Source organism: Pseudophryne corroboree, unplaced genomic scaffold (genome assembly GCF_028390025.1).
Source record: "Pseudophryne corroboree isolate aPseCor3 unplaced genomic scaffold, aPseCor3.hap2 scaffold_1461, whole genome shotgun sequence".
Classification (NCBI taxonomy): domain Eukaryota; kingdom Metazoa; phylum Chordata; class Amphibia; order Anura; family Myobatrachidae; genus Pseudophryne; species Pseudophryne corroboree.
In genome coordinates this window covers 101,910-115,214 of record NW_026968090.1, presented here as the reverse complement: position 1 = coordinate 115,214, position 13,305 = coordinate 101,910, and the positions used below count along the sequence as shown (strand labels likewise).

At 45.7% G+C, this 13,305-nt stretch overlaps 1 pseudogene; it reads right to left on the bottom strand.

Moving 5' to 3' along the window:
* Nucleotides 1-286: 286 nt before the first annotated feature.
* LOC134997690 (5S ribosomal RNA) lies at nucleotides 287-405 on the bottom strand (annotated as a pseudogene).
* Between the last annotated feature and the right edge of the window lie 12,900 nt (nucleotides 406-13,305).

Genomic DNA, 13,305 nt, shown 5'->3' with positions numbered 1-13,305 from the left:
ATGAGATATACTTAAAAAGAGAGGGAGAAGGCAAATATAGATGAATAATTTTTCAAAGCATAATTGCTACAATTTCGAGCGATAGGATTTAGATGAGCGAATTTATCTTTATTCCCTTAGTGGTCTAGAGATTTCCTTAATTGATAATTTTTTTAATTGGGAATAGGGTAACTCCGTTGGGTTCAGCTGTAGCCTGTCAGACTAGCACAATTGAAAAGGAAAGTAGAAATTAAATACCTGGATCTGCACAGAAAATCGGAAGGACACAAATGACTGGAGAATAAAATACCTACGGTACCTAGTATTCCCTGGTGGTCTCGCAACCGGGTACTGACCAGGCCCTGCAGTGTATGGCTTCCAAGATCAGACGAGATTGGGCATACTCAGTGCGGTTTGACCGTAGGTGGCTAAATCTCCAATCTGTGCAGTCAATTCCAGTGTGCGGATACTCATACACATTATTTTGAGCATATCATAAATGTCTGAATTATTGTTGGTACAAGAACAGAGCATTAAGCAACATTTGTGCTGATTGTTATACTAATGAGAGCAAAAGAAATCAGGCAGTGATGTAAGTACAATAGCTGAGTATGATAATATAACAGGGATTGATCCCCAATAATGCATAAAATTCAGTTCAATGAGAAACACACAGATTATATATAATTGTCTAACAGGGATTAATCCCCAATTCTGGGTGTATATGATTTAGCACACAAAATTCCAATAAACATTAGTTCCCAAAAGCAGATATCCTGTGGTTTTATCATATTTTAGCAAAATCACAAATTGAAGATACTTCAACAATCCTAAAGATATATATATATATATATATATATATATATATATATATATATATATAGTAAACAACAAAGCAGGCGGCACTCCAAGTCTGTTTGAGATTCAAGTGTATTTCACACACAAGTGATCCGACGTTTCGGGGTCCAAGCGCCCCTTGACAAACATGAAGGTGGTCCTGGGCCCTGTAGATAGGAGGTGGAACAAGCAAAGGAAAGTTGTGTCCCTTCTTAAGGGGCAATGGTGGACATTGTGAATGGTGAAAGGAAGGTTTTTGTGGGCAAAGAGTGAGTTATGCCATATATACCAGAAGCATGGGTCTTCAGCCTATGGCCCTCATTCCGAGTTGTTCGCTCGCTAGCTGCTTTTAGCAGCTTTGCACACGCTAAGCCGCCACCCTCTGGGAGTGTATTTTAGCTTAGCAGAATTGCGAACGCAAGATTAGCAGATTTGCGTATAGAAATTTCTTTGCAGTTTCTGAGTAGCTCGAGACTTACTCCTACACTGCGATCAGTTCAGTCAGTTTCGTTCCTGGTTTGACATCACAAACACACCCAGCGTTCACCCAGACACTCCCCCGTTTCTTCAGACACTCCCGCGTTTTTCCCAGAAAAGCAAGCGTTTTTTCGCACACACCCATAAAACGTCCAGTTTCCGCCCAGAAACACCCACTTCCTGTCAATCACACTCCGATCACCAGAACGAAGAAATTTCTTCATAAAGCCGTGAGTAAAATACCAAACTTATTAGCAAATTTACTTGGCGCAGATGCACTGCGAACATTGCGCATGCGCATTAGCGACTAATCGCTCCGTTGCAAAAAAAAAATTACGAGCGAACAACTCGGAATGAGGGCCCATATGATGTGCCACCATTAATGTGGACACTGTCTTGTCCTACCAAGCTTGATTTATGTGCTTTGTAATTTTTTTAAGCAGGATAAAGGCTGAGTTTTTTATTTCTGCAGTAGACTAGAATAAGCCCAGACATTCCCACTTCCATTATACCACCTGAATGTGACGGTCAGTGACCACCGTGCCATCACTAACCTGTATGCTTACACGAAACAGAATGATGGTAAACTTACACGGTTTCTTTACATCTTCTGGGGTCCACTCCGAGATTAGACATTATGGCGTAATTACTCAGACGGGAATATAAAACAGAATAAAAAATAAAAGCTTTAATGCAATAATTAGATGCAGACAAAAGCTTTTATTATGAAATCATACAGGGGAGTATCCGCACCATATAGATGTAACATACAACAAACCACCGCAGATGGAACCCGGGTGACTCTAATGCACATGGTAATGTACAGGGTATATATGGATAGGATCTTGTATCAGAAAACACTCGACACTCCTGATCAAGATGAGTGTCTGCAACAAGTTAGGCAAACTAGAAGTGAAAACACGTTCCAATGGCCGCCATATTGTCGTGCAGCAATACAGATTGTGCAAACTGGTATTACACATTCACATTTACACAAAGCACAAGATACAAAATAAACAGCAGAAAAAAGACCTAAGCATTTGGGATGTATTATTTAGGAACTAAATATACAGACGGGTCCTCCGTTATCTTGGCTGGCTGAGGCGTTAGTCGCGATCAGGCATACGCAGCGTACCTGGGCGCAAGGAGGCGCGCCTAGTCGTAGGAAGGCACACAGAGCGTTTGGCGTTACCTTTGAGTGTAATACCTAAGATCATCCACCAGATGTCGCTTTTTTAAATCACCAATGCGCAAGCGTGTGGTCTCCATTAACATACAATACTGAACTACAGCGTAAGAACTACTTTACTGGTGCGTCTCATTACGCTACAGTATGTCATACAGTCTATAACAGTATATACAGTACAGGTGCAAATAGTACAGCATATACAGATGCAAACTAACGTGTTACAGGTACAGTATGGTCTATTGATGTTTGGGATATGTGAGCGTCCAAATCCCGTAGTATTAAGTATAATGGAGAGAAATAAAAGCTCATCCCTAAGTTCCTGGATGCCAAATCACTGTCCTTAGTATCTCTGTACAGTTTTTTCTATTAGAGTACTAATTAGAACGAACAGCTTATAATGTACAACACAGATTCTCTAACGCCGACGATCTACAGTACTGTTGCTCGAACAGTTAGTTGCGTCAGAATACACTAATTTATATTTACTGGTATGTCTATAGGTGGTCATTACCGCTGTGTATTTTAGATAGCGAATGAGTCACTCCTGCAGATTTACCCCGATTTGTGTGAAACCTGTGTGCACCCTTCCTTTGAATGTTTTACAATGGATTACACAGAAAAAAAATAATAATAAAGTTGATGTCACGGGAACACAAAAATAACCTGACATTTTGGGAATCGAACCCGGGACTCTCAGCGTGGCAGATGAGAGCCTTCATCGCTAGCCCACAACACTGCATGGAAGATTCTCAAGTTCATGTGTAAAAGTACTGCAAAGAGCGATTCCTTCCCATTGGTGTTTGTTTATGCCATTAGGGGACTCGGATGCTCATTTTGTGCACTTTACATACTGTAAAGTCAATTTGCTACATTATTCCTTTCACACATTAGGTGCGTCTGCATACACAAGTGTTCACACATTAGTTGCGTCTGCTTACACAAGTGTTTTAACATGTTAGTTTGCATCTGAATAAACTATTTTTTCTTTTTTACTCTGTCCGTCTGACCATTGGTCACCATCTGTGTGTACACTATGCAGTACAGGACTGTATATTAACATTACAGTTGTCACTGACCATTTGCCAGAGCTTGTACAGAAGATCAATCTGCTGCTATTCAAACTAAAGTACTGGATTAGTGAAGCATTAGCCACCCAGTGGTGGAGATGTGTATTGCATGCTGAATATCCAGTCATGCCTCATCGCGCCTGTCCATGATTAAACTCAGGAACCTAAGCTATTGCCTAGGTGTGACTAAACCTCCGTCTAGGTGCAGAAACAGTCAAGATAACGGAGGACCCATCTGTAAATACATTAATGAAAAACGTAACAGTCATCAGTCTGCTTGTGAAGGTCTCTAGTGTGGAGGCCTCTTGGACTATGCAAGGCAGTGAGTTCCATGGTCAGGGCTGCAAAACTAAAAGTTTGACCCTTAAATAAATTACAGGAGATTATTGGTACTGCTGGTAACAGTCCTTCATCTGTAGAAGCAAGCAAGCAGGGCAGTAAGGAGGCAGAAGCTGCTTCTAGTACCTTGGACCATGTAATGTGGGCTGGGAAGGTCAGTTAGCCAATTATAAAATAGATTTGTCATCTTACAGGCAGCCAGTGAAGGGAGTAGAGAATGGGTGTTATGTGGCAGGAACGGGCTGGTTAGGTAACAGCTTGGCTGCTGCATTCTGTACTAGCTGCAAGCTCTGTAATTCTTTTGCTGGGTGACCCAGGTAGATGGCATTGCAGTAGTCTACGAACATCTGAGGGAATCAAGTGCTTGATTCTGGCTATGGTCCACAGATGGAAGAATGAGTATTTGTATGTGGCAGATACCTGATGTCTGTGTCAGCCACATACCAGGACAACACAAAGATTCAGCACATGTTCAAACCAAACACCAAAGCATAAATCCAGATGGTTGGTAAAGCTGTAGTCTTGTCCTTTGCTGGTGAGCTTCTATTATGTTTCACAAAGACTGAATCACAGCCAACTGGCATCATCCACCCCTGGAGCTCAGCTAGACAACCATTTAGGATTGGTATTAGGTTCTCAGTACATGGAGCAAAAAGCAGGTCATCTGCATAGCAGTGGTAGACCAGGCCATGAGGTCTGATTATATCACCCAGTGGTAGCATGTACAGTCAGGTCCATAAATATTGGGACATTAACACAATGCTCATATTTTGTGCTCTATACACCACCACAATGGATTTGAAATGAAACAAACAAGATGTGCTAACTGCAGACTTTCCGCTTTAATTTGAGGGTATTTACATCCAAATCAGGTGAACGGTGTAGGAATTACAACGGTTTCTATATGTGCCTCCCACTTTTTAAGGGACCAAAAGTAATGGGACAATCGACTCAAAAGCTATTTCAAGGACAGGAGTGGGCTATTCCCTCATTATTTCATCATCAATTAAGCAGGTAAAAGGTCAGGAGTAGATTCCAGCTGTGACATTTGCATTTCTAATCTAATCCAAAGAGCTGCCACTATCAGTGAAGCAAGCCATCATTAGGCTAAACAATCAAAACAAACCCATTTTAGAGATAGCAAAAACATTAGGTGTGGCCAAATTAACTGTTTGGAACATTCTTAAGAAAGAACACACCGGAGAGCTCAGCAACACCAAAGGGATCCGGAAGACCACGGAAAACTGTGGTGGATGACAGAAGAATTATTTCCCTGGTGAAGAAAAACACCATCACAACAGTTGCCCAGATCAAGAGCACTCTCCAGAAGATAGGTCTATATGTGTCAAAGTCAACAATCAAGAGAAGACTTCACAAGAGTGAATATAGAAGGTTCACCACAAGATGTAAACCATTGGTGAGCCACAAAAACAGGAAGACCAGATTAGAGTTTGCAAACAACATCTAAAAAAGCCTTTACAGTTCTGGAACAACATCCTATGGACAGATGAGACAAAGATCAACTTGTACCAGAGTGATGGGAAGAGAAGAGTTTGGAGAAGGAAAGGAACTGCTCATGATCCAAAACATACCACCTCATCAGTGAAGCATGGTGGCGGTAGTGTCATTGCGTGGGCATGTATGGATGCCAATGGAACTGGTTCCCTTGTATTTATTGATAATGTGACTGCTGACAAAAGCAGCAGGATGAATTCTGAAGTGTTTCGGGCAATATTATCTGCTCATATTCAGTCAAATGCTTCAGAACTCATTGGAAGGCGCTTCACAGTGCAGATGGACAATGACCCGAAGCATACTGCAAAAGCAACCAAAGTATTTTTTAAGGAAAATAAGTGGAATGTTATGCAATGGCCAATTCAATCACCTGACCTGAATCCGATTGAGCATGCATTTCACTTGATGAAGACAAAACTGAAGGGAAAATGCCCCAAGAACAAGTAGGAACTGAAGACATTTGCAGTAGAGGCCTGGCAGAGCATCACCAGGGATGAAACCCAGCATCTGGTGATGTCTATGCGTTCCAGACTTCAGGCTGTAACTGACAAAAGGATTTGCAACAAAGTATTAAAAAGTAAAAGTTTGATTTAGGATTGTTTAGTCTGTACCATTACTTTTGGTCCCTTAAAAAGTGGGAGGCACATATAAAAACCGTTTTTAATTCCTACACCGTTCACTTGATTTAGATGTAAATACTCTCAAATTAAAGCGGAAAGTCTGCATTTAAAGCACATCTTGTTTGTTTCATTTCAAATCCATTGTGGTGGTGTATAGAGCCCAAAATATGAGAATTGTGTCGATGTCCCAATATATATGGACCAGACTGTATATTGCATAAAGCATAGGAGATAGGATTGACCCTTGAGGAACATTGCATGGCAGTGATAATTATACTCCAGAAGATTTAAATGGTTCCGTACTTGGGTAATGTCTAATATGTTCAACAAGAGCGGATTTATTTCTCTCACAGCATGAAAATGGCTTCTCACCTGTGTGACTCCTCTGATGTGTAACAAGATCTGATTTCTGTCTAAAACATTTCCCACACTCAGAACAGGAATACGGCCTCTCACCTGTGTGACTTCTCTGATGTGTAACAAGAGATGATTTCTGTGTAAAACATTTCCCACACTCAGAACAGGAATATGGCTTCTCACCTGTGTGACTTCTCTGATGTTTAACAAGATTTGATTTAGATAAAAAACATTTCCCACACTCAGAACAGGAATACGGCTTCTCACCTGTGTGACTTCTCTGATGTATAACAAGACCTGATTTCCGTGCAAAACATTTCCTACACTCAGAACAGGAATACGGTTTCTCACCTGTGTGACTTCTCTGATGTTTAACAAGATATGATTTAGATAAAAAACATTTCCTACACTCAGAACAGGAATACGGTTTCTCACCTGTGTGACTTCTCTGATGTTTAATAAGATTTGATTTCGATGCAAAACATTTCCCACACTCAGAGCAGGAATACGGCTTCTCACCTGTGTGACTTCTCTTATGTGTAACAAGATCTGATTTCTGTGTAAAACATTTCCCACACTCAGAACAGGAATATGGCCTCTCACCTGTGTGACTTCTCTGATGTGTAACAAGGGCTGATTTCTTTGTGAAACATTTCCCACACTCAGAACAGGAATATGGCTTCTCATCTGTGTGACTACTCTGATGTGTAACAAGATATGATTTCGATGCAAAACATTTTCCACACTCAGAACAGGAATACGGCTTCTCACCTGTGTGACTTTTCTGATGTGTAACAAGAGCTGATTTCTGTGCAAAACATTTCCTACACTCAGAACAGGAATACGGTTTCTCACCTGTGTGACTTCTCTGATGTTTAATAAGATTTGATTTCGATGCAAAACATTTCCCACACTCAGAACAGGAATACGGCCTCTCACCTGTGTGACTTCTCTGATGTGTAACAAGAGATGATTTCTGTGTAAAACATTTCCCACACTCAGAACAGGAATGCGGCTTCTCACCTGTGTGACTTCTCTTATGTGTAACAAGATTTGATTTATATGTAAAACATTTCTCACACTCAGAATATGGAAATGGCCTCTCACCTGCCTTAGCTGGCTGATGAGTAATAAGGTTTGTGTTCTGTGTAAAACATTTGGTATCTATAGACCAGGGAAACACTGTATCTACTCTCAAAGCTGTAACAGATGCACCAATATCAGAGTGATCAGGAGAACATTTCCCAGGATCAGGGGGATCAGTTGATAGAGCTGGATATATAATTGGGGTAATGGGGTTAAATGCTGGAGAATCCTGTCTACTGTCATCTTTTATGTCACAATCCGGGGATAACAATAGATGTCCTTCTGAGATATTCCTGCTTGTGTGTCCATCTGCTGGAAATAAAATACATTAATATATAAAATGAGCAGACAAGACACAGGGTGTTACAGGATACAATATATAATTCTATAACTGACATTTTTTTTTTACCTGTAATCATTGCTTTTATGTTTATTAAAAAAACAAAAAAGCTAGGATGTTTAGACTGGAGCTTGATCAACACTGAACGCTCATGTGGGATAACTAGAGGTAACACGGACATTCATGTGGGATTACTAGAGGTGACATGGGCGCTCATGTGGAATTACTAGAGGTGACAAGGGTGCTCATATGGGATTACTAGAGGTGACATTGGCGCTCATGGGGGATTATTAGAGGTGACACGGACGATCATGTGGGATTACTAGAGGTGACACGGACGCTCATGTGGGATTACTAGAGGTGACATAGCGCTCATGTGGGATTACAAGAGGTGACTCGGACGCTCATGTGGGATTACTAGAGGTGACACGGATGCTCATGTGGGATTACTAGAGGTGACACGGACGCTCATATGGGATTACTAGAGGTGACATGGACGCTCATGTGGGATTACTAGAGGTGACACAGACACTCATGTGGGATTATTAGAGGTGACATGGACGCTCATGTGGGATTACTAGAGGTGACACTGATGCTCATGTGGGATTACGAGAGGTGACACGGACGCTCATGTGGAATTACTAGAGGTGACACGGACGCTCACGTGGGATTACTAGAGGTTACATGGACGCTCACGTGGGATTACTAGAGGTGACAGGGACGTTCATGTGGGATTACTAGAGGTGACATGGACGCTCATGTGGGATTACTAGAGGTGACATGGACGCTCATGTGGGATTACTAGAGGTGACGTGGACGCTCATGTGAGATTACTAGAGGTGACATCAGACACTCATGTGGGATTACTAGAGGTGACATGGACGCTCATGTGGGATTACTAGAGGTGACACGGATGCTCATGGGGGATTACTAGAGGTGACATGGACGCTCATGTGGGATTACTAGAGGTGACATGGACGCTCATGTGGGATTACTAGAGGTGACATGGGCTTTGCAATAATGAATCATTAAAACACCAAAGAAGAGAAAGTGCTGTCCTGTTCGGCGCACTAATAAATAATATATAACCTTTATTAAGTACAGTAAAGTATGTAAACTAAATTGTTGAAATATTAAACACAAAGTTAAGTGTATAGAGAGCTGAATAAAGTAATAAAAAACCATTGGATTTTAATTGGGTGTTAATAGATACAATGCAGGTAATCTGGGGGGGGGGGGGGGGGGCTGCAGGTTTAAATGCATTGGTCAATACGTGAACTAAATCTCCACTGTTTATTATTGTTAGTTAATATAGTGAGTGCAGAGCCCCAGGGATTTTATTTAAACAATGTGGTCACATACTGTGTTGCACCCCAAATCTAGGAACGGTGAGTGCTGTGGATTAGTATATTATATCTATGTCACTGGGCCTCTGCACTCACTATAACCACTAACAATAATAAACAGTGGAGATTTAGTTCACGTATTGACCAATGCATTTAAGCCTGCAGCCCCCAACAAGAGACCCCACTATACTGCAAGTCCTACTCTACTGCTCAAAATAATTACCATAAAAACAGCTATCACATTAGTGTTGCACTTTAGGTATGCTGCTACCTGGTCTAAAGCTCACAGCAATTTAGCTTATATACAGTTGTGCTCATAAATTTACATACCCTAGCAGAATTAGTGATTTTCTGGCCATTTGTCAGAGAATATGAATGATAACTCACAAACTTTTCTTTCACCCATGGTTAGTGGTTGGGTGAAGCCATTTATTGTCAAACAACTGTGTTTACTCTTTTTAAATCGTAATGACAACAGAAACTACCCAAATGACCCTGATCAAAAGTTTACAAAAATTTTTGGCCTGATAACATGCAACCAAGTTGACACAAACGGGTTTGAATGGCTACTAAAGGTAACCATCCTCACCTGTGATCTGTTTGCTTGTTATCAGTGTGTTCATATAAAAGGTCAGTGTGCTTCTGGACTCCTGAAAAACCCTTGCATCTTTCATCCAGTGCTGCACTGACGTGTCTGGATTCTGAGTCATGGGGAAAGCAAAAGAATTGTCAAAGGATATGCAGTAAAAAGGTATTTGAACTGTATAAAACAGGAAAGAGATATAAAAAGATATTGTGGCCGGAGGGACCCCAGCCACGAGGGAAATGGCCGCCTGCAGCACTGAAGGGGTTAACCCCTAGTGCCCGACGCCATTTTTACAGACAATGGGCGCTTGGCGCCAGATTTGAAAATGTATGGGGCGCTAGGCGCCGTGTTGTATTAAATGTTTAAATTGTATTTTAAGATGTGCCGTGGTCCCAGACCTCTCCGGAGACCACGGCAGGGAGGACAGCCCCCCTGCGCGCTCAGCAGTGTGTGCGCGCCGGGGGAGAGAAGGCAGCCGCTGACCGGCGGAGTCCGGGAGCTCCGCTCCCGGCAGCGGTCGGTGAAGCCCTGGGCGCACTGGGGTGTGCGCGCCGGGGAGAAGGGTGAGCGCTGCGGCTGGGAGCTCGGCTCCCGCTTCAGTGCTCTCTGTGAGAGCCGCCGCTGGGGGCCGGGAGCTCTGCTCCCGGCGCCTCAGCCCAGCACGGGTGGCCAGCCGCAGCCGCCGGGACGGACGTCCCGGGCTGCTGGGCGGCGAGGGGGGTGTGCCACAGCCCGCCTCCCCGCCGGACACTGCGGCGAGGCACCATGGATCCAGCGCCGCATACAGGGGACCGGGCTAGCCGGCTCCCTGCGCAGCGAGGCTACCAGACAGGCGCCGCTCATGGGGGACCGGGCTAGCCGGCTCCCTAGCGGCGTGGGTGCAATTAGGCTGCTGAGCAGGCTGATGAGCGCTGGGGTCCGGGAGCTACGCTCCCGGCGCCTCAGCGCTACAACAGAGCCAGAGTCACGGCGGCCGGGACAAGTGTCCCGGGCCGCCGGGCTTCAGTACAGGGGGGTGCACCGCTGCGTGCGGCGGGGCCACAAAAGTAGTGCCACACTGGGGGGACAGGGAGAGCCAGCTCCCTGGACCCCAGTGGCAGGCAGACAGGCTGGAGGGTGGGGGAAGCCAGCCCCATACCTCCAGCACGCAGAGAGCCCTAGCAGCCAGGCTGCAGGGCTAGTACACAGTATTCCACAAACCAGACAGTGTGTTGTAAGGCACTGCAGTGCCTAGGTACGTGGAGCCTGTGCAGGCTCAGAGTGTATTTAAATGTATAACATGTACAGGGTGATTTAAATGTGATGTATTTAAAGGTAAATTGCACTTACTTGGTTGTGTGTCCCAGGAGGGGGGAATCCATAGCTGTGCAGGCTGATGGATTCTCCCAGACCTTTTCCCCAAAAACAGAATGCTTTCCCATCCAGCCTCACATTTCCAAGGGGCACAGGGAGAAAGAGAAGCAGCTCAGCTAGGAAACAGGCTGAGTGGTTTCTTGGAGCTCCATGGAGATCACCCGTAGTGCCAAGAAACCTGGACCGGGGAGCCAGGCTGCCCAGCTCTGGAGCCCAAATCCAGGCTGCAGGCAGTGAGAGGGGTCCCGGGCAGGTTTCCGGAAGTCAGATTTAGGAGGGAAAACTTCCCCCCAGCCAGACTGGACGGCACCGGGGAGTATCCTGATTCTCCAAGGTGGGAGAGTCAAAGGAGACCGACCATTCCCCACTGTCCATAGGGAACAATGTAAAGCTGTGCATGAGACCAAAGCATGCACAGCTCATGGGTAAACATTGATTGGTTGTGCACCACAGGGCGGGCTTACCCCCTGTGGTAAGGGGTCTTGGAGAGGGATAAAAGAAGGGCAGTTGGCCCATAGGAGTGTATTGTAACATCTTCTTCTGCTGAAAACATCTGATTGTATGCTGTTGCCCCTAGCAATAGGGAGGAGCCTTTTTAAAGGTTATTTGAGCAATAAACATCTTTGCCTCAAGAAGACTGCTTCATCTTGTGACCTACAGGGTTAGGCCAAACCTAGCCGCGTTCTCTGGCTGTCCAGGGAAGCACCTGACGTCTCCAAGCTCCGCCTTCCGCCAGCTACCGGTAGAGGCCTAGCAAGTGGCTAGTGGGGATTCGTCAACACCACACAGGTGTGGTAAGGCAGTGCGTCGGCACATACAGAGCAGAACCGTGGTTCCAAACGCCACGACAGTTTAGGAGTTTGGTGGTGGCAGCGAGAACCCACCCACAGCGCAGTGGGTGGAGTCAGTAGCAGGCGGTTACTGACGGTAAGCGGAATCCCCTATATGGTCAGGCCTCGTGCGGCTTGACCTTCCATTCTGTGCGCAGTCGACGGGACGCGGCAAGCGGCGAGTGCTTCCGTACGGTACCGTCCTGTCACATAAATTGGTGGCATAGTGGTGGGATAATCCCAGGCGGCTTTTCATCACCCGATTGGAGAAGCCGAGTTACTCAGGAGAGGAGTAACTGCAGCGCAGGAGAACGCACAAGATGGCGGAATTCAGCGGAATGTCCAAGGAGGATCTGGAGATCGTATGCCAGGGGAAGGGTGTGGATATCCCTTCCAACGCGTCCAGGAGCGTCATGCAGGCGGCGCTCAGGAGCTGGGAGGAGTTTCATCGGGCGGAGGTGGAAAGCACTGACGGCATCAGCATCGCAGAGGACGGCCCACCAGTGGACCTTCGTACAGAACCGGTGAGAACCACAAGCCCCGCCCTCTCTCACAGCAGCAATGTTTCCCAGCAATCCCTAGCAGGGCCAGGATCCCAACGTCCCAAGGGGGGCGGCCCGGATACCCTAGCAGATCGGCTAGCGGAATTGGGGGAAAGGGCAACGGAGCAAGAGCGCTTGATCATCATCCAGATGTGGCGTGATGAGCGGGCACCACAGGCCGTGGTACCCCGGGATCCGTTGTCAGCTGTTGTGCACAGTTCAGGACGAGTTCAGTTTGCCAAGTTTGCAGACAGTGATGGGGACATTGATGGACATTTACAAGTTTTTGAAAGGACTTGCAAACTACACGATCTACCCAAGTCGGAGTGGGTGAGACACCTTGTGCCCACTCTGCATGGAGAGGCCTTGGAGGCCTATCGAGGAGTGGCGACGGAGGACTGTGGGAACTACGACGAAGTCGCGAAGGCCCTCCTCCAGCGATTCTTCATCACTCCAGAGTCTTACAGGAAGAAGTTCAGAGACTTGCCCAAGAATCCTAGCAGCACCCATGAGCATTTCGCCACCCAGCTGTGGCAGTACGTGGTGAAGTGGGTGAAGGATTCGGAAGCCACTACATGGGACGCACTGATCGACCTGATCTGCAGGGAGCAGTTCTACCGCAGGTGCGCCCAAGAAGTGAAGGAGTGGGTGCTAGATCGGGAGCCACCCAGCTTAAAGATGGCTGCCCAGTTAGCAGACAAGTATGTGGCAATTCGGCCACGGGGGCAGAAGCGCCCCGCCAGCAGCCAGCTCCAACAGACTGTACCACCAAGGGGACCCCCCTCTTCAGCTCATCACCCCCAAAGACAAGCATCTTCCAACCCGGGTGCTCTTAGCCAGCA